Raw genomic sequence first — 27856 nt, forward strand, 5'->3', positions numbered from 1 at the left:
ACTTGTTTGTTCTTACTCAGTGTATTGAAATATCAAAAGCAGAAAGCAGACCGTTGTATGTGGCCTTTTTAGACATTACAGGAGCCTACGACAACGTAGACCGCAACATTTTGTGGGATTTTCTGAAAGGGGAAGGCTTAGGTAATGATTGTATACAGCTTTTGAGAGAGATTTACCTAGAAAATACCGTTTGCGTTGAATGGGAAGGGATGAGGAGCGCGGAGAAAGTTCATATCAACAAGGGACTGAGGCAAGGGTGCCCTTTATCCCCGCTGCTGTTTATGATGTACATGGTGAGGATGGAGAGGGCGCTGGAAGGAAGTAATATCGGGTTTAATCTCTCATACAAACAGGCAAGTACAGTAATAGAGCAGCAACTCCCACGTTTATTTTATGCGGACGACATTGTGTTGCTCGCTAACAAGCAAAGCGATTTGCAACGTCTGGCTAATATCTGTGGACAGGAAGGCAACAATTTAGGTTTGAAATTTAGTGTTAGAAAATCAGGTGTTATGGTATTCAATGAAAACAGTGAACAGACAGTGGAGATACAGGGCCAAGAAATACCTCGGGTAACAGAATATAAATACCCTGGTATATGAATAAACAAAGGCAATGGATATATGGAAACACAGGAAAAAACCATAACAGTCAAGGGGAAGAGAAATGCAGCCATAATGAAGCACAGAGCGCTATGGGGACACAATAGGTACGAGGTCCTCCGAGGTATGTGGAAAGGGGTAATGGTTCCAGGACTTACTTTTGGAAATGCGGTTGTTTGCTTTAAATCGGGTACAATCAGGACTCGACGGGAATCAAAGGTCAGTGGGTCGCGTCGCATTGGGCGCTCACGGGAAGACTACAAATGAAGCTGTGCAGGGGGATATGGGCTGGACTAGTTTTGAAGTGAGGGAAGCTCGCAGTAAAATTGAGTATGAAGAACGGCTGAGGAATATGGAAGAAAGTAAATGGGCTGGGAGAGTGTTCAGGTATCTGTACAGGCAAAACATTGATTCACAGTGGAGGAAAAGAACTAGGAAGCTTACCAGCAAGTATGCGGCCTGTGGGGTGGGCAACACAGCAACAAGGAAGGTCAAGCGGAAAGTCAGAGAGGCTGAATTAATCTCATGGGTGGCGGCAATGGAAAAGAAACCTGCCATGAGTAACTACTTAAGAGGAAAAAACGAAATCAGGAAAGAAACCATTTATGATAACTCAAAGGGAAGCTCATTACTTTTCGAAGTGAGATCGGGATGCCTTAGAACACGCACCTATAAAGCGAGATATAAGAAGGAAGAAGAAGCATGTGCTTGCTGCGGTAAAGCTAGGGAAACGACGGAGCATATTTTATTAGAATGTGAAGACGTCTACCCAGCGGTCGATTTAGGCACCACTGGCCTCCTTGAAGCCCGTGTGAACGCTCGTCGCGTTGTCTCGGTTAACACGGCATCAGCTGCTGCCTGGGCAGTCGTGTAGGCATCCTGGTGCGGCCAACAGGACTACAACCAGTGAACTATTTGTATGAAAACCGGTATTTACGCAGGCCAGCTGCACATTGCCGGCCCTTTTGGAAGCTTAGTCAGACAAACAAATCGGACAATGCGTGGAGCCAACTGCCAACGATGTCTTCGCTTTGTGCTTACCGCTTGTGCACAATCAAATTCGAGCGCCTAACGGAGGTGGTAACTCCGTTAGACAGCATACCAGTAAGCTATCGCAGGAGACGAAAGATCTGATCAAGAAACGCCAATGTATGAAAGCCTCTAACCCTACAGCTAGAATAGAACTGGCAGAACTTTCGAAGTTAATCAACAAGCGTAAGACAGCTGACATAAGGAAGTATAACATGGATAGAATTCAAGAAGCTCTCAGGAACGGAGGAAGCCTAAAAGCAGTGAAGAAGAAACTAGGAATAGGCAACAATCAGATGTGTGCGTTAAGAGACAAAGCCGGCAATATCGTTACTAATATGGATGAGATAGTTCAAGTGGCTGAGGAGTTCTATAGAGATTTATACAGTACCAGTGGCACCCACGACGATAGTGGAAGAGAGAATAGCCTAGAGGAATTCGAAATCCCACAGGTAACGCCAGAAGAAGTAAAGAAAGCCTTAGGAGCTATGCAAAGGGGGAAGGCAGCTGGGGAGGATCAGGTAACAGCAGATTTGTTGAAGGATGGTGGTCAGATTGTTCTAGAGAAACTGGCCACCCTGTATACACAATGCCTCAAGACCTCGAGCGTACCGGAATCTTGGAAGAACGCTAACATAATCCTAATCCATAAGAAAGGCGACGCCAAAGACTTGAAAAATTATAGACCGATCAGCTTACTGTCAGTTGCCTACAAAGTATTTACTAAGGTAATTGCAAATAGAATCCGGAACACCTTAGACTTCCGTCAACCAAAGGACCAGGCAGGATTCCGTAAAGGCTACTCAACAATAGATCATATTCACACTATCAATCAGGTGATAGAGAAATGTGCGGAATATAACCAACCATTATATATACCTTTCATTGATTACGAGAAAGCGTTTGATTCAGTCGAAACCTCAGCAGTCATGGAGGCATTGCGGAATCAGGGTGTAGACGAGCCGTATGTAAAAATACTGAAAGATATCTATAGCGGCTCCACAGCCACTGTACTCCTCCATAAAGAAAGCAACAAAATCCCAATAAAGAAAAGCGTCAGGCAGGGAGATACGATCTCTCCAATGCTATTCACAGCGTGTTTACAGGAGGTATTCAGAGACCTGGATTGGGAAGAATTGGGGATAAGAGTAAATGGAGAATACCTTAGTAACTTGCGCTTCGCTGATGATATTGCCTTGCTTAGTAACTCAGGGGACCAACTGCAATGCATGCTCACTGATCTGGAGAGGCAGAGCAGAAGGGTGGGACTAAAAATGAATCTGCAGAAAACTAAAGTAATGTTTAACAGTCTCGGAAGGGAACAGCAGTTTACGATAGGTAGCGAGGCACTGGAAGTGGTAAGAGAATACATCTACTTAGGACAGGTAGTGACTGCTGATCCAGATCATGAGAGTGAAATAATCAGAAGAATAAGAATGGGCTGGGGTGCGTTTGGCAGGCATTCGCAGATCATGAACAGCAGGTTGCCATTATCCCTCAAGAGAAAAGTGTATAACAGCTGTGTCTTACCAGTACTCACGTACGGGGCAGAAACCTGGAGGCTTACGAAAAGGGTTCTACTTAAATTGAGGACGACGCAACGAGCTATGGAAAGAAGAATGATAGGTGTAACGTTAAGGGATAAGAAAAGAGCAAATTGGGTGAGGGAACAAACGCGCGTTAATGACATCTTAGTTGAAATCAAGAAAAAGAAATGGGCATGGGCAGGACATGTAATGAGGAGGGAAGATAACCGATGGTCATTAAGGGTTACGGACTGGATTCCGAGGGAAGGGAAGCGTAGCAGAGGGCGACAGAAAGTTAGGTGGGCAGATGAGATTAGGAAGTTTGGAGGGTCAACATGGCCACAATTAGTACATGACCGGGGTAGTTGGAGAAGTATGGGAGAGGCCTTTGCCCTGCAGTGGGCGTAATCAGGCTGATGATGATGATGAAATTCGAGTGAGGAAGCAGCAAGCTCTCGTACCACAGGTGAGTGTAATGTGAATAGGCAAAAGCACGTGTGCCGTGCATATAGCTCCTAGCAGGATTATCAGAAGTGTCACCTCGTACTGTTGATGGTTTTCTTTTAAATTTTTATAAAAGACCTATTATGTTTAGCATTGCCTTGCTGTTGTCACACTTTTGTTGCATACTAACCGAAAAAGGCGTGCAGGGGCAGCGTGTGCAAGAAAACCATGGTGGAGTGCTAGAGTTGAAGTGCACAAGTAGGCATTGTTAATAATGCTGCCTGATACAATGACAACATTTGGAAATGATAGAGCTATGGGCATGTATAAATATGACAATGTTTAGATTGTAGGATTAATTAGTAGTGTCGCCAAAATGAAAGGCTAAATTGGGCACCTGTGAAGCGAGTCTAAAATAAAAATGTGCGGACTAAGCAAAGCATGTGGACGTAATAGTCAACAGAGAAATTAGGGAGCATGGAAATAATACCTTCTATTATGAGCGTGAGGTACGTAGCACAATAACAATTGAGAAAATGTGATAAAACGATAAATGGCTTGGTGCACAGGCATAGCAGCAGCACTACATGGAGTATGTAAAAGTGTATGCATTGAATTTATGTCTCACTGCGGCTTTTTGAAAAAAGTGCTGGAAGTAAAAAAATTTTTGTGTTCTCTGCAGCTTATATAATGGAGCATAAGTATTCCTTTTTGATGTGCTTGCAATGGATACAATGCACAGTGATGTCGATATATGCAATAGGCATATGCTGGCAAAAAAAGGTTTGTGAGCTAGTGGGAACTGCTCTGGAAAGCTCCAATTTGTGCTGGTCAGCTATTGCAGCAAAACATTTTCTTTTTTCGTGTACAGGTTTCCAATGAACAATGAACACCTACTGCAAGAATGGCTCCTTGCTATGAACCAGCCAGGTTTCACCCCGACAGGGCGCCACATGCTATGCTCACCACATTTTGAAGAAGCTGCGTTTCTCGCTGGTCTACAGTGCCGCCGCCTTCACGAGGGTGCAGTGCCATCCAGGTTCTACACTCCACACAATCATGAAAAGGTATGCACATGGGATATTTTTATTGACAGTACCAGTGTATACACAGCCGTGACGGGATAAAACAGCCGGTGGTGCCAAAAAACAGACAAAGTGGTGGAGTGTTGCGAGAACAGCAACAATGTTATAAAAATGTGGTAACAGCACTTAGCATGCACAGCCATGAATCAATTCGTGCATGACTTTTCACAACCAGGCAAATTTCTTACCTGCCTAGCTCATGCTGTTTATGTGCAGACGTAAGAGGATGTGAAAGTGTTAATGGAACTTTTAAACAACTGTGGTACAACATAACTCATTCTTTGAAGCCCCGCACTGCTTGTAAAAAATTTTAGAAGATAGCCATTCCAGTCATGGAGCTCATATGCCTCATAGCAATACAGCAAGTGTAATAATAGAAACCGCAAAAACCGAATTGACAAATAGTGCCATGTGTCAATATAGAGCGGCAAGTGCTACAACAGAAGCTTCTAGACAGATTGTGCTTAATGTTTTACACAAGGATGCAATCGTAGCGAAGTGGTTTTATTATACATTTCACTTTTGCATGCCAATAGGTGTCTGCTGGGCTCTTCTGCCATGTGTGCAGACAATCATAGCGAAATTTACAGAAGTTGTACAATGAATTTTTTTTAAGGAAAAGCCTCATTCAATGCACAATTGACATGAAAGAAGAGAAGGTACCAATACAGCGTACTGCTATCAATCATGTAGTTGTATTGCATGCATAGCAGAATGAAGTTGTAGCCGAAAAGGGGAAACATTTTTAATTTGCATGCATGTTGGTCATACAATCACGATGAAGGCTCCTGGCAATGCTAAATGATGAAAACACACTCACTGCTGTCTGTGAAAAGAAGCGCCATGTAGAGTGCACAAGTTAAGGTGTTCATTGCATGCGGCTTTGTATGGAACAAGCCAAGTAAAAAAGGCAATGTATAAATGAGGAACAGCACAAACAAGTGAACTTGGTGCATGGGTCTGTCAGCAGTCGGCTTGTAATGCACCCCTTCGTTGGTAAAGTATGCAGCTTTTGCGGATTGAAAGGACCAGAGAACTCGACACATGCGTAACATGTCCCACACACGTGCTGTGTGGATTCTGACAGGTCCCCCCTCCCCAACCATTACATTATCAGACAGTTACATTGATTACCTGTCAATGAAAAAATAAGTGCCATTGCAGCCTTGCCATGAACAATCATCATGCTTGTGTGTGTAATAAAACTGGATTGGATGGATGTTAACAGTGCTCTGTCCTGTGAATAGGTGGCTAAGTTAGCATGCATTATACATTCAATCGCAGGCGCATGACACTCCGTCACCAGCCACTGAGGAAGCCTCACGTAGCTGCCGCATACGGAGTGATGGTGGGTCATCAACTACTACCTTGGAGAATGTCCTTCTTGACCACACGTACAGCTCCGCAGAGCAGCCGGAGGGTAGAATGAAGAGGTTCAGAAAAGACCTGAATGCAGAACGAAAAAAAGTCAATTTACTGCAAAAAAGAGCAAATCGCTATAGCAAGATTAATGAAGCCTTGGGAAGTGTGGCAGGGGAACAACATGAGCACTGCACACATCTACAAGAATCAGCAAAGAAGGAGGCACATCTTGAAAACCTGCCGCAAGGAACTGTTGCGAATTGGCACAATAATATGGTAGAACAGCCCCGTGGAAGAAGGTACACACCAGAAATGAAAACTTTCGCATCAACCTTGCATTACTACTCCCCCCGGGCCTATGATTACATGAGCACATTGTTTCCAATGCCGAGCGTACAGAAAATCCGACAATGGCTCAAGGTCATTGACGGTTGGCCAGGATTCACTGCCGAGGTGCTGAACGACCTAAAGGGTAGGCACAAGGATGACAGTCCACGTGAGCGTCCTTGTTCCATTTTACTTGATGGCATGAGCATCAGCAAGGCATGTGAACTAGACATCCCCACAGGCCGTCTTATTGGATATGCCGGCCTTGGCCAGAACAATGAACAGCCAAGTGACCCCAGAAGCACCCCACTTGCTACTGATGCCCTTGCATTCATGGTTGTTGGGCTGGCATCACCATGGAAGATGCCCTTTGGGTATTTCTTAAACGCTGGCCTGTCAGGTGAAGTGCTGCGGGACCTGCTATTGCAGGCTATCCACCACCTGCACGAGTGCGGCCTAAGAGTGGTGGCAGTTGTCTGTGACTGTCTCAGGGCAAATGTCCATATGGCTAAGCTGCTCGGCTGTCGAGTTCATGAATGTTCGTACAATGCCCTGAGGACAACATTTAAGAGCCCAGTCAACAAGCAGGAGGACATTCACATGGTGTTTGACGCGTGCCATGGCCTTAAGTTGTTGAGGAACCTCCTCGGAGACAAGGGGACTCTGACAAGCAGCACATACGGGGTAAACTGTTTTTTTTTTTAATAATTATCATTGCCTCTTTCAAAAGCAGTGAACATGCTTTACAATGTGGTGTAATGCTCACACTGACACAGAATGCTTGCTGTGTTAGTGGATTGTTTGCAAAACATTCTTTCATTGTGTTCCCTACTTTTTATTCAGTGAGGTCATTTAAGGTGTGTCACTACATTTCAGAAAAAGTTGTACAAATGAAATGTGAAAGTCAACTTCATGTTCATCTTCCGACCAAAATCAATGCGTAATTGTAATGTGGTTAAAGTCTTAAAGCAGTGGAAATATATTCTTAGTACTAACCATGTGCCAAAATGTGCGTGTCAAGGCGTCAGTGATAACAATAAACTTGTAGGCTCCCCGCAAAAATTGCCAGTTGTGCAATTATATTACAGGACTGTGCAATGAGTCACCATGATTTGCACATGTTTATGTCGAACCACGCATTATTAAAAGACCTTATCAATTAATAAATAATGTTTTCATAACAAAAATTTCTCCAAAGCATTGCCCATACTGGCAAACTTTACAATATGTATCAACCATTGGTGTTAACCGCACAGGCTCCTGTATGAAGAAACTTGCAACAAATACATAATGCGATTCAAGGAAACTGTTATGAGTGTTTGCATAAGAAACGTATCTTCTCAATAAAGCCTTCAGTTGTTCCCTACGAGTCTTCAAAATTTGTCCAGTTGGTTTCACACACTTTTTAGCAGGTGCCACCTCATTTCTACGCTTTAATGAAAAATAAATATGGAACCTGTAAATGAGGGACCCCAAAACATGTTAAGCTTTTGTGAGATAATTGATAGTGATCCCAATGAAGCGTGTTGCATCTGGAAAATGAAGTTTCGATGCATGCTACTTTATGTAAAACATTATTTTTCCAGCATAGCATTCCTTACAAATAGTTCATAAAAATTCAAAAGTACACAAACATAGAACCACATTTCCTATAAAACCATAACTGTCCACACACAAAAAAATGCAGTTCTGTAAAGTGTGTTAATGAGTGTATATGAAGCGAACATATGTAATATAGGAATTTACAACGGATGGATACCTCATGGAGAATTTTTACCCTGTTTATGAAGCGTTACCGAAACTCAAACACCCAAATTAGTGCGCCATTACAGAGTAGTATATGTCATGGCAAACTTATCATCTTATGTATTGTTGGGTGAAGTTAACACATTTAGGAAACTGTTTTTTTAAATACTACCTTGCTCACTTACTAACTTTACTGTCCTGAACCTTTGGAATGTGTAACACTTTTTGTAAACGTTTCCTTACACTCTTCCAATTATCCTACATCAAGATGTTCGTCTAACTAAACATCCTCGAGAGTTAGGGTGTGCCTTCTACTGTCTCTATGCTTCTTAATGTCAGGTTCGTACCAGTGACATTTCGGACATGACATTACGTAAATTCTGTCAAACGCTATTCGTATCCTACAGATGCAGTATGAGGCAAGATTTTGACGTAGTAGTTCTGCGGAAACCCGCAAGGTGGAGCGAAGTAATGAATAAAGGGAAAAACAGACATCCACCCGTTCGTAGCAATTGCTACAAAGGAAACCCATACGGGTTCCTCGAAAGAAAAGCCTCATAGTTGAAGAAAAATTCGTCCTGGTCCGGGACTCGAACCCGGGACCACCGCCTTTCCGGGGCAGCCACTCTACCATCTGAGCTAACCAGGCGGCTAGCAGATAGCAGGGCGAAGTCGAATTTGTCGACAACACGAAGCAAAGGCAAGAGTTTGACGTAGTAGTTCTGCGGAAACCCGCAAGATGAAGCGAAGTAATGAATAAAGGGAAAAAACAGACATCCACCCGTTCGTAGCAATTGCTACAAAGGAAACCCATACGGGTTCCTCGAAAGAAAAGCCTCATAGTTGAAGAAAAATTCGTCCTGGTCCGGGACTCGAACCCGGGACCACCGCCTTTCCGGGGCAGCCGCTCTACCATGTGAGCTAACCAGGCGGCTAGCAGATAGCAGGGCCAAGTCGAATTTGTCGACAACACGGAGCAAAGGCAAGAGTTTGACGTAGTAGTTCTGCAGAAACCCGCAAGGTGGAGCGAAGTAATGAATAAAGGGAAAAACAGACATCCACCCGTTCGTAGCAATTGCTACAAAGGAAACCCATACGGGTTCCTCGAAAGAAAAGCCTCATAGTTGAAGAAAAATTCGTCCTGGTCCGGGACTCGAACCCGGGACCACCGCCTTTCCGGGGCAGCCGCTCTACCATCTGAGCTAACCAGGCAGCTAGCAGATAGCATTGCGAAGTCGAATTTGTCGACAACACGAAGCAAAGGCAAGAGTTTCACGTAGTAGTTTTGTGGAAACCCGCAAGGTGGAGCGAAGTAATGAATAAGGGGAAAAACAGACATCCACCCGTTCGTAGCAATTGTTACAAAGGAAACCCATACGGGTTCCTCGAAAGAAAAGCCTCATAGTTGAAGAAAAATTCGTCCTTTGCTTCGTGTTGTCGACAAATTCGACTTCGCCCTGCTATCTGCTAGCCGCCTGGTTAGCTCAGATGGTAGAGCGGCTGCCCCGGTAAGGCGGTGGTCCCGGGTTCGAGTCCCGGACTAGGACGAATTTTTCTTCAACTATGAGGCTTTTCTTTCGAGGAACCCGTAGGGGTTTCCTTTGTAGCAATTGCTACGAACGGGTGGATGTCTGTTTTTCCCTTTATTCATTACTTCGCTCCACCTTGCGGGTTTCCGCAGAACTACTACGTCAAACTCTTGCCTTTGCTCCGTGTTGTCGACAAATTCGACTTCGCCCTGCTATCTGCTAGCCGCCTGGTTAGCTCACATGGTAGAGCGGCTGCCCCGGAAAGGCGGTGGTCCCGGGTTCGAGTCCCGGACCAGGACGAATTTTTCTTCAACCATGAGGCTTCTTTCGAGGAACCTGTATGGGTTTCCTTTGTAGCAATTGCTACGAATGGGTGGATGTCTGTTTTTCCCTTTATTCATGAGGTAAGACTGTGCTTGTGTGATTGATTACATAAAGTTAGCTATGACACTGACTTTTCCATTACACACAATTACGTTCTTTTTTTAAACTTGGCGGGACTGGTGACAACATTGAAAATAAGTAGTCTCTGCCTTGAAAGTGAGGCTTGACTTTCTCTACTAATGTTGGCTCCAGGTCGTTCAGTGGAAACACATTACAATGCTCCACCAGCTCCAGGAAAAAGAAGGACTAAATGCAGCCAACAAGCTCTCACGGGCTCATGTGGAGTACTGCCGACAGGTAAGTTCCTACCTTCTAATACATGACACTACAGTGGCAATTACAATAGTGTCTGTGGTCTCTGTTTCTTCTGTAACAGATAATGAAAGTAAAACTTGCAGCCCAGACATTCAGTGCATCAGTCAGCAAAGCACTGGAATTTGCCTCGCAGATGCATCTGCAGGGTTTCGAAGACTGCAATGGGAACGCAAAATTCATCAGCATGGTTGACAAGTAAGGACTGTGAGATTTAAGGGGGGATGAGGGTCTTGAAAACTTTTTTTTATTTCTTAACATATCTTTCTGAAAATTGGCATGCAGATATATCTTTGAATGCTGATCCCAAATATATATTCAGATTTTATATATCTCATCTAGAAATGAAGATATTGCAAAATAATTTATCCCACATAGGTCTTTTCTTACGGGCGATTATGATAATTTTTTAATTAAAAAAGACTAGTTTTAAAGAATAGCTGTCATTTCCAAGGGCCCACTGCACATCCTAAAGCTAAAGAAATTTTCAAAAAGTCATCATATAGGTCATGAATGAATAACAAAGTAAGAAGAAAAAAACAATGCGGGAGTAATTAGCTTACATCTGACTTAATTGCTAGTCTATTGGGTTTAATGAAAAATGGAAAGCTTTAGGATGTAGCTGAGGTTTTACTGAAAAAAAATGATACCTAATTCAATAAAATCAGTTGATGCAAACATTATGAAAAGTTCTGTAAGGCAAAGGCATTTGATTGAAAAAGCAAAGCTGAGAAAATTGCAAGCAAAGCTTTGCTTACTCTGCCACTTTTGTTTACCCATCACATGGAAAAATTTAATGCTTTAGCATGCAGCCCAGTCATTACTGAACACAATAACACCAAACTCACAGAAATCTGTTCATGTAAAGATTGTGAAAACCTCTGTATTGCATTGGCACTTGACAAAAAAAAAGCTCAGAAAGTCACTTGCTATTTTCTATGAATCTGCCACACATTCACAAAAGTCCTGGGCAGTAGTCCTGGGTTCTGTCAGGCTTGTGCTTCTTTGCCATCTTCTTCTTCACCTTTTCAGCATTGGTGTGACTTTTATCAGACCTGCACAGCCTCTGTTTATCTTTTTCAAGGCTCCTACGAATGAGGCACCTCCCAGGACTGTAACCAAGCTGTGCTGCAACAGCTCTGCTGGTTCTCTCACTGCTCTCTCTCACTGCACTTTGCGAGTTGGAGAGTGGCCATCCCACACTTGCTGCAGCTTGAGGATGCAAACAGCTTCTTTAGCACAGAGAGATCAACGATGATGTACTCTGTGCCGCGATCGTCGTCTTCACTTCCTGTGCCGACGTTCATTAGCTCGAACTTGCGGGAAGTCGCGGACTTCTTCGCCAATGAAGTTTTAATGTTGTCTGCGTATTTTTCGCGCCCCGCGCACTTCGCCTCCGTGAAAAACACCGTGTCGAAGCGTTGAGCACGCGAGCTCGGTTCAGCCGCGTCCGTCGGCACCGAAGCGGCGTGCGGAAACGCCGAAGTCGACGTTAGGCTTCGGTCAGCCGGCTCGGCCGCTTCCGACGACACGGAATCCGAAGTGACTTGCAGCGTCTCAAAAGTTGGAATTTTCGACGGGCTTAGTCCAGGTGCATCCACCGGCACTGAAGAGACTTGCGGTAACACCGAAGTTGACATCAATCACAATATATTTCTGTTAAAGCACACTATCAGGCCATCACCTACACTTTCCCGGAGGGAGAAGAGCAGTAAAGAAAACGCTACTGCAATAACAATGCACGCTTATACCCTCAATAAAATGAAATGTTTAAACCTGATTTGAGGAATAGCATGTGACTAATACAGTTACGGTCCTGAGTGAGCAGTAATTAACCAAAGCACAGGGGTTTTATTATTACACTCAATATGATTCAAGTGAAGCACTTCATTACTTCCACTGCCACTTCTTTCTGTTCAAAATAATCATCCTTTGTTGTCATTCAGTGATTACACATCTATGTCAAGGGAGCTGTCCAGAAAATTTTGACACAGGCAACGCTTATAAACTCGCTAATGTGTCCTGATAAAAAAAAAGGCACATGTGCCGAGCACTTCATTGCTGTCTTCTTCATTCCTTGCATGTACGTATACTGAACACCTGCCCATTTAAGAGGATACTTTAGCTCGGGCCCAAGTCCAACGCGGCCTATTGAAGTACATGTAAAATGCAAAAACGCATTTCTGAGATAAGCCCTGGACCAATGTTAATGAAATTTGTTGCATTTGAGAGAAAAAGTTGGATTGTAGTGACTGTTGGAAGCAGAATTTCGATTTAGGGCATGAATTGTGTTGACAGAATTTTTAGAAATGCGAAATTTCAGAAAGAAATAGAAACGCGGAGTATACAAACTAATATCTCTCCGCCAAAAACAGATACCGCAGTTCTATAAACAGCATCCATTAGATTATTCGAAGTGGACAAATTAGATATGTCAATTTACATATTACGTGAATGTCTTATATTGTGTATTACAGTTTTCAGAAAGATGTATTTACACATTACTAAAATATCTGAGACTCATGTGTAACTTATCAATTCTGCCCGCTAGAGATGTACTATGACACACAATATCATTTTTCATTACACATTCACAGAGGTGGAAGCTTGAAATTTTCGGGGTTTTTTTTAAATGTAGAATTTTGGCCAATTTTCAGTTGAACATTGAGGCCTAAATTGAAAAATCGAAAGCAACAGTCACTGGATTTAAAATTTTTATTTTACATGCAACAAACCTCATCAAGTTTGCTGCAGTGGTTGCCGAGAATAAGAAATTCTCCTTTTACATGCATTTCAATAGGAGCACCCGAGCTGAAACTTCCTCTTAAGGCAAGAATTCTGGTGAAAGCTAAACACTGTTGTGGTCTGTGGCAACTATAGTGGGCTTTACTAGCAGTGGCATTTAGCTAGCGCTACAGTGGCATATCATTGCTGCACCTTTGTTCTATGAGTGTTTGCACATATTTCTAAACGACAACCTTTTCCTCGCGCATGAATGGTGCAGTTTCGTCTATTATCTCTTTTGCCATGTTAGACGACTAACACATAGATAACCACTGTCACAATGAGTGTCATCATTAACATTGACATACTTTGTCTAGTACAAGAAAACCGCACCTTGTGGTGATCTCTCCTTATCTCAGGTTACACTAAGCGATTACATCTCCTACCTGCAATTTGCGAATTTCTTTGTGCCACATAGTATTTTTGTCATACTCGACTCCATCTCCCTACTTTTGGCGCACACTATTGTTGAATTCCAATGGCAGAGTCGGAGCAGCCGACGGACTCCGCGAGCGAGCACTCGACTCTGGCGTAGAGCAACGCCTCTAGATCCGCGAGTGGAACACAACCTGCGCCGCCGGAGCAAGGCGGAAGCGGCAGTTCTATCACCGAGTTACCCAGGATACCTTGCGTGTTGTCATTTCCTTCCGCTGTTTGCTCCCAGCACCGCCGCACGGGTCACTTGTCTCTTCAGCGCCGTTCACCTGTTGTTTTTTTAAAAGTGCGGAATGGATATCTCGCCAAGCATGCAGCAGCTTTTGCTTCCTGGCGAGTCGTGACCGGTGGCGCCTCCCAGCAGACAAACGTGGTAAAGGAAATACGTCACGCAGAGTTCCGGTCCACTCCGCCGATTTTGGCGGAGCATCTTTTTCTGCTCCACGGAGTGACTCCCGCTCTGAATCCCCTCCGACTCTCTCATTGGAACACCTTACTCCCGCCCTCACTCTGCCATTGGAACAAACTTGCTCCGAAACGAGCAGAAAAACTTGCTCCGACTCCGCCATTGGAATTCAACATATGTCAACTCTAATAGACCAACATTTACTTGCCAATCACATTATATCGCTTGCACAGCTCCATCTCTTCCTCATGCTATTAATGAAAATACTGCCTACGACTGCTTCCTCTGTAACGTGAACCATGGCCTTCTGTTTCTTTAACGATTATGTGTATGATTTCTCGTGCCACCACTCACTGTGTGGCTGTTCATTTAAAGAAACTGTTTCATAACATGAAAATATATACTCCGCATGTTATGACAGGTAGGATGCAAGGATCGTTTGCTTTTTGTGAAATTAATTAGGCTGGAAAAAGTATCCAAGGGTTTGACTCTTGTCTATGTCATGCCATTACCCAGTAGCGAGCGTATAAGTTTTGAAGCCCTATAAACATGAATAAGTCATCGTCACTCTGATAAATCATTGCAAGGATTGTTTAATGCATTTAGTGCATGACACAAATTCATAACTTGGAGTATTGCTCAACAGTTCACTTGAATTCATATGAGGCGTTGCTTGCTGTCTTCAGTGGTACAGTTGCTGAATAAATGTACCATTGTATGTATAAGTGCATAAATAAATGCATCAATTGCTGGTACTTATTAACCGTTTCATTAGCGGCATGCACTGCTGCAATGTATGCATGCACATACATAAAATGCTTCCTCTATTTTATGACTTGCACCGTCCTTATCCGCAACAGTTATGCGCTGTTACTTCTCCAGACAAAAAGCTGTTCCTCGTTTTCTAGGTACGCTTTTTTAATGAGAGCTGTGATTTTGTCTTACTTTCAGGGCATTCTACCTGCTGAACTCGAGCAGTCCAGTGGTAAAAGGGTTCAAGGCTCCGCTGCGACCCTCAACTTTCCACTTTCAGAGGGAGGCCATGGAGTGTGCTGGCAGAGAGCTGATGGCTCTGCAACTGGTTACTGGGAAGCCAGTTGTACAGGACAGCAGGCGTATATCGGTGATCTCACTGGCATTCACGCTGAAGAGCGTGTCCCATCTGGCGCAGGAGATCTTTGATGCTGACCTGTGCAGGTAAAGCAACCACATAATGTTTACCAAGTTTTCATAACACTAAGAGAGGCAAGGACTTCATGGGTACCACGGTGAACATTTGTGGACTGTATGATAACAACACTATTTTTGAAGCGATTTACCTAAACGACTAGCTTTTGTGGGTGACACCTAAAAATGGAGAAGTTCATCTGTTTTGCTTTAACTTATTCCCCTTAATTATTAACGTATCACCTCAATAGCCCGAAAGTTACGTTCGTTTGTGTGTTAAGTTCCAAGCTCAATGTTATGAAAAATTTGAAATACAACTACTCTTCATATTGTTCATTTTTCTTTAAAGCTACATCTGCACTAGTAGGCTCAATCAGGACCCACTAGAGATGTACTTCAGCTGCATTAGGCAACGTGGTGGCTGGAACAACAATCCTTCGGCAGCCCAGTTCCGCCACACATACAGAAGAACATTGGTGCATGCACAAGTGATGTCATCAAAGAACGCAAATGTGATGCCACAGCTACAAGGCATATGCCTCTCAAGAAGTCAGGGAGAAGACGACAGCTGCACTTCAAGCGATGCCACTGACCACAAATTCACGTGCACACTCACACAATCATTGCTGGAGCATGATTACACTGACCTCAGTGTCTTCTCCAGTGAGGTGGTGCACTACATTGGAGGCTTTGTAGCAGGAGTGGTACTTAAACGGCTACATTGTGCAGACTGCGCACAGCTTCTAGTGTCAGACACAAAGCGCAGCATGCTCACAGCTCTAAAAAACAACGGTGGGTTCATTCAGGCATCTGCTTTTGTACATGCTGCTCTGTATGCCGCAGAAAAAGTTATTCGACTCGGCACCACAACAGGCAAGTCCCAAATTGATATCATAACACTGAGGGGCTTTCAGAACTTTTCAGAGAGACATGTATCAATGCTAAATTCAATGCACCACTATCATGAAGAGCCACAACATGTGGTTGACCTCACGAAAGTGTTTCAAAGAAAGTATGTGGTGCTTCGGCTTCGTGCACTTGCTCGGCGTATCACTGACTCCACTAGAGGTGCATATGTTCGCCACATACTGACCAAGCAAGTTTTGTTTGCACACCAATAGGCATTACTCTGTGTGGTAATACCACAACGTAGCACCACTCTTGTATATAGATTTTCATGACACTTTTATGTTTCAATGCCAAAAGCCCTGTGTAACTGTATATATTGATTAGAGATGTCTTCATAGAATCGTTGCTTGCAACCATTTGCAATATGATATGTGCCTTGTGGCAGTGTTTGTTTTTTCTCCTTTCTTTGTCTTGAGTGCATCCTTTACTTTGTTTATAGCATTCACGGGTGCAGCTTGTGATGTTCAATATGTTTACTGGTAAGCATTCATTTTTAAGTTTAGCGACTGGACCCTTCGCTTTATATATAGTATTGCCAGGTGCAACATGGTGTGACGTTTAATGTACTACTGCCAAGGGTTTCTTTTTAAGCTTACCAAGTGCAAATTTCAGTTTGTTTAGAGTCCTGCCGGGTGCAACTTGTTTCAATGTGTAATGAACAACTGGCAAGGATTTGTACCTAGTTTACCAAGTGCAAAGTTCGCTTCGTTTATAGTGTTCCAGGGCGCAACTTGTTGCAATCTTTAATGTGCTTAGCGGCCAGGATTTCATTTTTAGTTTACCGAGTGCAACCTTCACTTTTTTGTAGTGCTGGTAGGTGCAACCACTTGAGATGTTTCTGGAGCTTTCTGGCATGCATGTGTATTTTTTACAGAGTAGACTTGTTTACTCTTTTGTTTGCTTTTCTGTTGCTGAGCACATCCTGCAATAGCATTGTGGGATGTGTTTTTAGAAGGGTTTTATTTTCGGTGCGAAATGCACCTGTTCCATATATTCTTTTTCCTTTCATAATTTCTTTTACACAATTATGTTAGTGTGGCGTTTCTTTTTACGCCTTCATTTGTCTGCGGTTCCAGCATTGAACGAAAACAACATGTTTATGTGCACAGGGCACTGTAGGGTATTTCCGATATACGTGTATCTTTAATGCAGCCCTTCGGAGCATATTATGGTTTTCTGTCGATATAGTGTTAAACTCCACCCATGGTGTAAGCCTAACACTATGGCCAGTCCCAAGCCTGGAGAAAGGAGGAGGGTTAGTGTCAGGTGTGGCAGCCAACTGTAAAACCAATCGCCATATTTGTAATACCAATTAATCTTCCTGCTTTTACCAATGTCGATTGTCCTACACAGATAACACACCACCTCGCAAAGTTATGTTTGCTTTCATTTTGGGATGTATTAACTAGGCAAATCGGGAGGCTTAAACTTCATGTACAGAACTTCTTAAACAGCGAGATAAGCCATAGCAACCAATGCAGCACATGGCTTCATGAACCACTGCCAGTGGGGAAGGAAGAAATGAATAAGTATTTATGTGAAAACATACATCTGAAAAGCTTTTAGGCAAGTACTGCAAGTATGTCAAACTGATGACATGAACACAGCATAAGGGTGCAAAAAAATCAAGCACAAGTTACGAGAATATCCGTGAACAGTACCAAATGAACATTACCGTGGTACAGAAGCCATTGCAGTGATTCATACACTGATGCCAACAAACAAAGTACAACAGTACAATGTGGACATAACTTTAGGCAGAAGGTTGCAGGAAGGGAACAGTCAATTTGCAGCCTTCAGTGGTCACTCCAGAGAGAAGTACCTAGCATCGGGCACCTTTGTTTACATCTCTGAAAGACCTCCTAAAAACACCAAGCACATAGACATTATGCCAATGTAACATGTGAAACAACAGCATACACTCTTTATGGTGAACCGAACGAAGGCACCGGCTCACACGTGGCAAAGATAAAAAGCTCTAAGCAAACAAACCCCATGTAATAAAAATTTACGCTTCAACAGCCACAAGATGCACAAAGAAGCTTTTGAATGAAATGCAAATTATGGTGTCAAAATGACATTTTGCAGCACAGTATGCTAAGGGACGGTAAAGTACTTAGAAGGGACAGACGTGTATGGACACTTAGAGGTTTCGAGTGAATAAGTAAATAAACATATGGTGAATACAAAGCTACAGTTAAGAAAATAAGTGGCAAACAAATTACAAATGAGTGAATTGCATAATTTATATGGCAAATATAAGTTACATGAAAACATGAACTCTGTTCTGTATCTTTCCACTCAAGTATCCTAATAACAAGAAATGGAAAACCTAACAAAAATACGTGGGAGTACAGACTTACACAATATGCTTAATACAAAAGAAATGCACTTTACTGAACGCAATATACACGAAGTCATGAGAAACACGGGTGCGACAACACTGAAAATGAGGGATGTAAAGGTACCTTGCAGTATACGGAATCCCTGGAAAAGAGAGACAGATGACTGCTCAAGAGTAGAATACTGCACAGCAGGAGCTGGTGGTGAACAGGTGCAGGTCATGACAAAGTGGACAGAAACCTTTTCTCCATCTACAACCAAAGCAAGGACATCAGCAGAGCTGAAACGTCGCCAGCAAGATCAATGTTAAGCTGTAGCAATGAAAGCTTATATGGAACACAAAACCGAAAACGTTACATCACATGGGAATGGAAAAAGCTATGGCCATGGCAAGTCATGGCATGCATGATGTGGTCAGCTTCCTGCAACGATTGTAAACATCGTTGGAATTGTTAGGTAACAGATTTTACAATATGTTAAACACCACAGTAGACGACAAGAAGTCATGGTCGCCTAGCAAAAAGCAGGGAAGCCGGAAGGCGACAAGGGGAGCAGAATAAGCTACCATACTGTCTGCTGAGAAATATGAACTGAGTAGCCCAGGAACATGTAATTCTGGGTCACTAACGAGCAGGCTGGCTTAAGTCTCAAGCCACTGCACTAGTCGAAAGCCTACTATGCTTGCTCACAGTGGAACTACTTCATGTGTGACAGTATTGCTGTATAGGTGAGTTCCCTATATGAAATAATGCAAGGTATTTTATTTTGCATGTGCTTTTCTGGAATTACTTTCAAGTGGTCTAGGTCACCTTAGGCAGATAAATTGCATTACTCTGCAATCGGTAACATAACTACACAGAGAGCATGGGATGTTGCACTTTTCACTAGCTGCATCAATGTCATTGAGATGTGAGCATACTAAGTTGCCTGAGGCTTTTTTACAAGCGAAAAATTTTTACATGTCGAAACTGTTTCGAATGCTCGACATCCTGCTGAAGTTATGTTGCACTTACTGCTTGATCTTGCAGTGCATATGCATTGTTTGATGACAACACTGCATCTTCACATTGTGACAAAAAAACTTGTCAGAGGATAGGTCCTCCTATCAAAACGTTGGCCAGCCTTTCTGAGGCACCTTATCCCTGTTTACAAACTTTATACCACAGTGTGCTATTCCATCTGTCAGCCCCTTTCTTGATTTTGGTTTTCAGAAGAGGGTATTCTTACACCTAATAATAGCCAGTGCTGCACAAGATGCATTATTGATCACTAAGCTTCATTACTACCGTAATTATAACTACTACTACTGTTATGCGTACCTTTCAGACATCGACACAATTAACAGGTAATGCAGTTTTCGTACTTGTGCTGATGGCCTTCCAGTACACATAGTCTCATTACTTGTGAAATGCTTTGGCAATGAAGCACATGTATCTAATCTTGCGAAAGTATGCCTTTTCCGTAAAATTACTTTGTACATAAATTTGAGAAACAAAATTTATATGCACTTCTTTGTCAATTTCGTTTCATTGTTTCAACCGGTTGGCGCACTTTGCGTTGCTTTTTCTAATATAAGAGGGGCTTTCCACCCAAATACTAATTGTTTCACATACAGCGGCACACTTAACATGAGGTGACAGAACGTGCACACACAGCAAAGAAATACACTATTGCACAGCCCATATGTGTTTAATTGCGTATGTGTGTGTGCGGTTTTGGATGGATGCATACACAACAGCTGTGCACCCAACTCGATGAAAGTAAACGCACAATACACTTTTTCATACTGCACAGTTATTGTATGTGTGGCATTCAGCAATTTGCCTTCCTCTGCAGGAAATGAAATGTTTACTTTCCTGAAACCTCAGTAAAGGTACTAGGTTTTCATACATTAGCGTTGCCTGCTCCAAGAAAAAACATGTAACCTTAAAATCAGGCTACCATAGTCTCCTAGACATATGCACCCCTTCAAACTAACTCTTTCTTTTTGTAACCAGAGTTATTCCAAGTTACTTATTCATACATTACATGTAGGTTGCTGAGCAGCTTGAACCTACATCATGACGTCATGGTTTGTTTGAATCGACTGTGGGCCTGTGCACCATACATCTACTGTGTGCCTATGTTAGCTTTCCGTTGCCTTCCCTTGTCACCTGCCTACTGCAAGATGGTTAGTGTGCTGCCATAACTGCCTGTAGTTATAGTTTTGTTGAGTGGAGCAGAGTACAACGATTGTCTTTTTTTCCATTACGAATACAGTGCATCTTCAATGCATCATCACCTATGTCTTGCATTTCAGTTTCATGAGTGATCAGCTGTGCTTTCTCTGCATCAGTGCACACAGACTGGCCATCTTTGTCATAAGGTGCACTTCCACAACTATTCACTAGAAAAGGGACAAAGAAAACCTTCGTTTCCATGGTGCGATGGCAATTTTATCGAAATCCATATTCACACCTTACATGCATGTTCCACGAGGGCCTGTCCTGTTCATTTTCTCATTACTTAAACATTTCAGGTAATTTAAACGTACTTGTTTCACTTGTGTACATTGCGCATTTCTCTGTTTAGTAAAAATTCCTTGCAAAGACCACATCACGAGAGGGTCTCCTAAACGGACTGTCTGCCAAACATCTGGCTCCAAATCCTACCCTTTGGGGGGAATGAGAAGGCCAACAGTACAATGAAGGCATGCATGCATTCATTAATCTCATTAAATAGAAAGGACATAATAAGTTCACGCACTGTTTCAACAATGGCCATTTTTCAACACTACACTCTCAGTAAGTTAATTTTCAATAACTAACTCTGATATGCATTGAAACATGCCCACATGTTTCCACTTCATGTCTGAATTCCTTCATATGCAGCTACATGAATCATTGCACATCCTTTGTATTTACTGATCTGGTCTTTTCTCACTTGTTCTATTTCTTAATTTTATATGTTGCTTGCTTCTTCACATGATGTACAGTGATCAGTGATTGAAATGCGATATTCAGACGGCATGGCGTCTGCCACTATTTTTGTGCCACATGTGGATGCTTGGCACATCGAGCTGATGCAATTTTGTGTCACATGAAAACGAGTGTCATTCTGATGCATAGTGATGCAATTGGGCCCCCCTCAGCAATCACCCAGCGCTCACTGGCGGCGCAAGAGTGACTGCGCGACATGCTGTCCGAGTATTGCGTTTCAATAGCTGAGCACTCTAACTTCATAAGCTATGCATTGGTGCATTCTTACGACAAATAACTGTGCACATTCAACTGTTGTGTCGATGCTGTCTTTCTTATTTATACACGACATTTACGGCGCCTAAATTGAATAAAAATCAATAATTCAAGCATGTGCGTTTCCATTTCATTTTCTCCTCTCTGGGGCCAATATCACACACTACAGCACATTTTGTTAATTCTTGTACAGATACAAATGAGCCCCTACCATAGTCATTTAAGAGCACGTTTTAGTACTGTGCATTATAGACACATGCTTCTTTCATTGTTATCTTTAGTATAACACATGGAGAGCGCTAGTTAAGAGCAGCACATGATTGTGTGCAATCAATACTCGTGGACAAAAAGTTGCCATTCCTTACTTACATTGTTTGCCGCCATGCGTAAGCATAGCCGGTGCTATGCACTGTCTCATTTTACTTTTTCAACAAGTAACGAGCGCACAAGGAAATATTAGACTGGGTACAAAAGCACCTCAACACTAAAAGGGAACAAAGAAGGTTTTACAACTGCTTATGCCAACAGTATTATTCACACTTAATGCTTTCTGTTGTCTAATGCAACCCCTTAACTGATGGAAAAGTTATGATACAAATACATCACTGCCTCAAGACATAGAAAGCACGGGCACAGCTGCACTTTAAAATTGTTTAAAGGCTCCAATATTGCCTTATATTGCAGTGCAAAGGATAGAGGTGATATGGTGTAACATTAAATACGAAGAAGGCCGCAGATGTCATAAATGCCTCACTTTTCAGTGACTCAAGAGGGCAAACCGAACGGCCTGTTTTTTATAGTTACACCCATACGAAGGCAATAGATAATGATGTTAAGGAAAGAAAATAATAATTTATTTGAACTTTACTGATTGAACTGCACAAGCTATCCCCTTTTTAAAGAAAAATGAAAGTGGCTGAAAAAACAATGTGCTGCCAGTAGTAGTCGAAACACACAACATGAGCTTTTCATTTCTGCACTTAAGTCAAAGAACTACCAATAACTTCCCCTTTGCTATTCTTGGCGTCATTATCTGTTTGCTCCACATGGTTGTCACTTCTCAGTAGAACCACGAACTGTCCCGGCCTCTTCAATGAAAAATACACGTGCCCAAAATGAGCGTCGTACCTCTCCCTTTTGTACAATCAAAATGTGTGTTTTCCATTTTGGTCGATTTCTTAGTACATTAGCACAATGCAGTGCTTGCCAGCAGTACCTAATTCGTAAGGCTACGTGCCTGTCATAGCGAACATAAGAAGTCACGATACTCCACCGAATTGCACCATATAGTGCCCAAAACACGAAACATTCAGATTTTGCACACACAAGAGCGTTCACTACAACGCACAGGGCAACTGCATACCATCGGTACACAGGAACAATTTAGGTGCCAATCGAGATCTCATTTCACGAGCGCGGCTGCGCTGACTCTTGCGCAGCTAGCGCAAAGGCGACTATCGCGATCGTGCAAATCGATGGTGATAGAAATCGATGTTCTCGACCGCGATTGGCTCTCTTCCGCAGTTAGCGCAAAGGAGACAAGCGCCATCGTTCGATGCCGATTGAGTTCTATTGGGATCGGAAGTACCCCGCGAGACAGCAGTTACAACCAAGAATTGACAAGTACAAAGACGTTCGCTTACCTTGCAATCTTAAGCTGGTAATGCCGACTTCGTTACACAGTCCGCGAAAAATGCCGTACACACAACAGTCTACGGTACGAACAGCCTTGTTCTTGTAGAGGATGGCTTGTAGTCCGTGAGACTATGCGTAAGGGTCGTAAAGGGTATTATGGGTAATTCAAAATTTTACACACATATGTGTTTATGTTTACGTTCGCACTCCTTGCGTAATAAGACTCCCAGAACTTCCACAAAAGAAAGTAATTTACAACACACAAACGCAAAGAACACTATATGTCTCGTTTTCAACTCGGCCGTCATGCAAATGACATATAGCGCGGAAAAACGTGAACAGGCTGTGTGTTAGCGTCGTAAACTTCATACTAGGCAAGGAGCTAGCACACCACAGTCCCGCGACAGCCGCTAATGAGACCAAGACGGGAGCACATGTCTGTGAACGCGCAAACGGAGCTCGTAAGCCACTCTGCTCCTCCGCCACCCCCGCTGCACGGCTGCATCAATCGTTTCAAGCACAGCCCACCAAACACACATTCAGCGCTGAACAGTGGGCGGTCGACGCAGTTGCATTTACATGACTTGCAGCGAGCAGCACATGCCTCGATGTCCGTTAAGCAAAGTCGGACACGGCGACGCCACATCGCGGTTCGCAGAACTTCGCTGCCGAGGCGCTAGGCCACTTCGATATTTCAATTGTCACGACCGCCGGGTTCTCAAGAAAGCACGGGTCACACAACGCAGATGCTGTAGTGCCAGAGCTCATCGAGGCCAAAGCCGCATTGCCGCACCGCCACTACTCACGGCTTTCCGCCAAGTAACACAGAACCTACAAGCAACGCACGCACGATTACATGAGCAATGTTGAACAACGCGCGGCCCAGAGAACGATCACGCCGAGGACGAACACGCCACGGCGTCGCTCGGCGCCAGCATCGCGCCTTGTCAAAAATCCCTAAATGATGCTGTCCTTAGGCACCTAGCAATGTACCTAGGATCAGGTCACGTGAGGGATTTTTGTACGACAAATAGACGTACGCGCTCCGGTAGGATGGGTGGATGAATGTTATGAGCATCCTCTTTGAAACAGGGTGGTGGGTTGCGCCACCAAGCTCTTGCTGTACACACTCTTAGGCAAAGTTACACCCCTTGGCTTGCCCCTTCTGCCACACAACAATAATCGTTATCGGCCTTGATGCGTTTCCTTTCTTTAACGCTGCGAGCCCGGAACTTTCCAGTAACGAACGGCACGCGTGTTATCAGAAGGGGCACTCCAAAGGGTGTAAACTGTTCTATGCTGATAACGCGCGTGCCGTTCGTTACTGGAAAGTACCGGGCTCGCAGCGTTAAAGAAAGGAAACGCATCAAGGCAGATAACGATTATCGTTGTGTGGCAGAAGGGGCAAGCCAAAGGGTGTAACTTTGCCTAAGAGTGTACTATGCTACCCATAGAGTTTCATATTAGTATACCTAGAGAGAAATCTGGCGCTGCGATCGTTCAACCATCATGGGAATGATGGGAAGTACAGGCTTCGGATTGGCGTTCTATTGACTGGCGAACTAGTCTACAAGTATTCTTTTTGGCAGTTTTGGTTTAGCTTCAAGCGCACTTGCTGTAACCTGCAGTGGGACAGTGCAACGCAAAGCTCTCTGCCTTTGTTATGTTGCTCGAAGTGGCGAGAGCGCGCTGGGCCAGCGACTGGGACGATGTTTGTGTCGCGGTGTGGTGTCGAAGCCCTGACGACAAAGCGACGGCATCGTAAACGTTGAAAGAACATGTTTTGAGCGTTTGGACCTTGGTTTGTTAAGTGTGTTAGGTTGGCACTGTACCGTTACGTGCTTTATGAAACTTCAGAATATGAAAAAGAAGGCACTACTGATACAAGACATATACAGTTGTACTTCTAGTGGCTTGACAATCAAATTTTATTGAGGGCTTCATTATGCATTCCTCGTTCATGTGCTCATTGAAATGCGTGTTTTAGGTCTTTGAGAACACAAACTTACTTGTGGTAGGAAATGTTGCTGCTTCCTGGCTGTAGTCTAGTGTCGCAAAATGGGTAAATGCAAAGCCACGCCATAACGCTTCGGAAGCGGTACGTCAATATACAATATGATGAAGCATATTGGTAGGAGGCCACTAGCGTCCTAGGTAGCACTGCAGCAGATGTGCTTAAAAGTATGTGAAGACGTTCAGCAATCGTGACAGCCGACGCAGCCTTTCGAAAGAGCGAGAGAAAGTTAGCAAGTGCCTGTCGTCTGCGAGAAAAGTCTCGCGTTTGCAGCGAGCAGGCCTCGTAGCAGACGACACTTGTAGCATTCCACTCAAGGGCGCAACATTTTCTCACAATACAACATTTTTATTTCCATAAATACTTGATGAGCATTTTTATATAAGTACATGCACGATTGTTATTGCTGTTGCAAAAATGAATCAATATATATTCTTTGTGGTTAAATCGGGAACAGAATTGCACAAGTATGCATACCCTGGTGTGTCCTGGTGACAAATCATAGTAAACCATGCTTCCATCTCAAAGTCATACAAAGTTTATGTAGCGTCTTGTACATTATATAACATACTACAAAAATAAAATTAGATTATACGCGATAATATTTGAGTATAGCTTTGTTTACTGCGCCACAAACAAACGTCACTAGTCTAAAGATTGAAGTCAATCCGAAGCCTGTACTTCCCATCATTCCCATGTAGGTTGAGGCTATAGTGAACTAGAATACGCTAGGCAGCGCTCATGAGAACCCCGTAGACACTAGCGCCACATTTCCCTCTAGGTATTTATTTAGAAACTCTATGATGCTGCCTAATATCCTACCTAGGTTAACCAATGAAAAAAAAAAATAAGCACTATGAACTACCACGTCCAAACTTTCTCCAGGCCTCCTGTAAACATGCTGTGAATAGCATTGGAGATATCGTATCTCCCTGTCTGACGCCTTTCTTTATAGGGATTTTGTTGCTTTCTTTGTGGAGGACTACGGTGGCTGTGGAGCCGCTATAGATATCTTCCAGTATTTTTACATATGGCTCATCTACACCCTGATTCCGTAATGCCTCCATGACTGCTGAGGTTTCGACTGAATCAAACGCTTTCTCGTAATCAATGAAAGCTATATATAAGGGTTGGTTATATTCTGCACATTTCTCTATCACTTGATTGATGGTGTGAATATGGTCTATTGTTGAGTAGCCTTTACGGAATCCTGCCTGGTCCTTTGGTTGACAGACGTCTAAGGTGTTCCTGATTCTATTTGCGATTACCTTAGTAAATACTTTGTAGGCAACGGACAGTAAGCTGATCGGTGTATAATTTTTCAAGTCTTTGGCGTCCCCTTTCTTATGGATTAGGATTATGTTAGCGTTCTTCCAAGATTCCGGTACGCTCGAGGTTATGAGGCATTGCGTATACAGGGTGGCCAGTTTCTCTAGAACAATCTGACCACCATCCTTCAACAAATCTGCTGTTACCTGATCCTCCCCAGCTGCCTTCCCCCTTTGCATAGCTCCTAAGGCTTTCTTTACTTCTTCTGGCGTTACCTGTGGGATTTCGAATTCCTCTAGGCTATTCTCTCTTCCACTATCGTCGTGGGTGCCACTGGTACTGTATATATCTCTATAGAACTCCTCAGCCACTTGAACTATCTCGTCCATATTAGTAACGATATTGCCGGCTTTGTCTCTTAACGCACACATCTGATTCTTGCCTATTCCTAGTTTCTCCTTCACTGTTTTTAGGCTTCCTCCGTTCCTGAGAGCCTGTTCAATTCTATCCATATTATAGTTCCTGATGTCCGCTGTCTTACGCTTGTTGATTAACTTGGAAAGTTCTGCCAGTTCTATTCTAGCTGTAGGATTAGAGGCTTTCATACATTGGCGTTTCTTGATCAGATCTTTCGTCTCCTGCGATAGCTTACTGGTTTCCTGTCTAACGGCGTTACCACCGACTTCTATTGCGCACTCCTTAATGATGCCCATGAGATTGTCGTTCATTGCTTCAACACTAAGGTCCTCTTCCTGAGTTAAAGCCGAATACCTGTTCTGTAGTTTGATCCGGAATTCCTCTAGTTTCCCTCTTACCGCTAACTCATTGATTGGCTTCTTGTGTACCAGTTTCTTTCGTTCCCTCCTCAAGTCTAGGCTAATTCGAGTTCTTACCATCCTGTGGTCACTGCAGCGTACCTTGCCGAGCACGTCTACATCTTGAATGATGCCAGGGTTCGCGCAGAGTATGAAGTCGATTTCATTTCTAGTCTCACCATTCGGGCTCCTCCACGTCCACTTTCGGCTAACCCGCTTGCGGAAAAAGGTATTCATTATACGCATATTATTCTGTTCTGCAAACTCTACTAATAATTCTCCTCTGCTATTCCTAGAGCCTATGCCATATTCCCCCACTGACTTGTCTCCAGCCTGCTTCTTGCCTACCCTGGCATTGAAGTCGCCCATCAGTATAGTGTATTTTGTTTTGACTTTACCCATCGCCGATTCTACGTCTTCATAAAAGCTTTCGACTTCCTGGTCATCATGACTAGATGTAGGAGCGTAGACCTGTACAACCTTCATTTTGTACCTCTTAT

At 43.3% G+C, this 27856-nt stretch overlaps 2 long non-coding RNA genes and 1 other non-coding gene across 4 annotated transcripts; 1 reads left to right on the plus strand and 2 right to left on the minus strand.

Annotated features, from left to right (window-relative positions):
• Window positions 1-4671: 4671 nt before the first annotated feature.
• Window positions 4672-15004, minus strand: LOC129380397 (uncharacterized). Of its 2 annotated transcripts, none has more exons than XR_011892403.1 (2): window positions 14917-15004; window positions 4672-6132 (listed from the first exon to the last, which is right to left on the minus strand). It is a non-coding gene; the product is annotated as an uncharacterized lncRNA (long non-coding RNA). The 2 variants fall into 2 exon arrangements; XR_008608399.2 differs by lacking the exon at window positions 4672-6132 and adding an exon at window positions 11096-11961 and having other exon boundaries at window positions 14917-15002.
• TRNAT-GGU (transfer RNA threonine (anticodon GGU)) lies at window positions 9595-9669 on the plus strand. The gene has a single exon. It is a non-coding gene; the product is annotated as a tRNA-Thr (tRNA).
• Window positions 15005-15071: 67 nt separating the features above from the next.
• Window positions 15072-24173, minus strand: LOC129380396 (uncharacterized). The gene is made up of 3 exons (XR_008608398.2): window positions 23267-24173; window positions 18516-18641; window positions 15072-15160 (listed from the first exon to the last, which is right to left on the minus strand). It is a non-coding gene; the product is annotated as an uncharacterized lncRNA (long non-coding RNA).
• Between the last annotated feature and the right edge of the window lie 3683 nt (window positions 24174-27856).

Source organism: Dermacentor andersoni, chromosome 1 (assembly GCF_023375885.2).
Source record: "Dermacentor andersoni chromosome 1, qqDerAnde1_hic_scaffold, whole genome shotgun sequence".
Lineage (NCBI taxonomy): Eukaryota > Metazoa > Arthropoda > Arachnida > Ixodida > Ixodidae > Dermacentor > Dermacentor andersoni.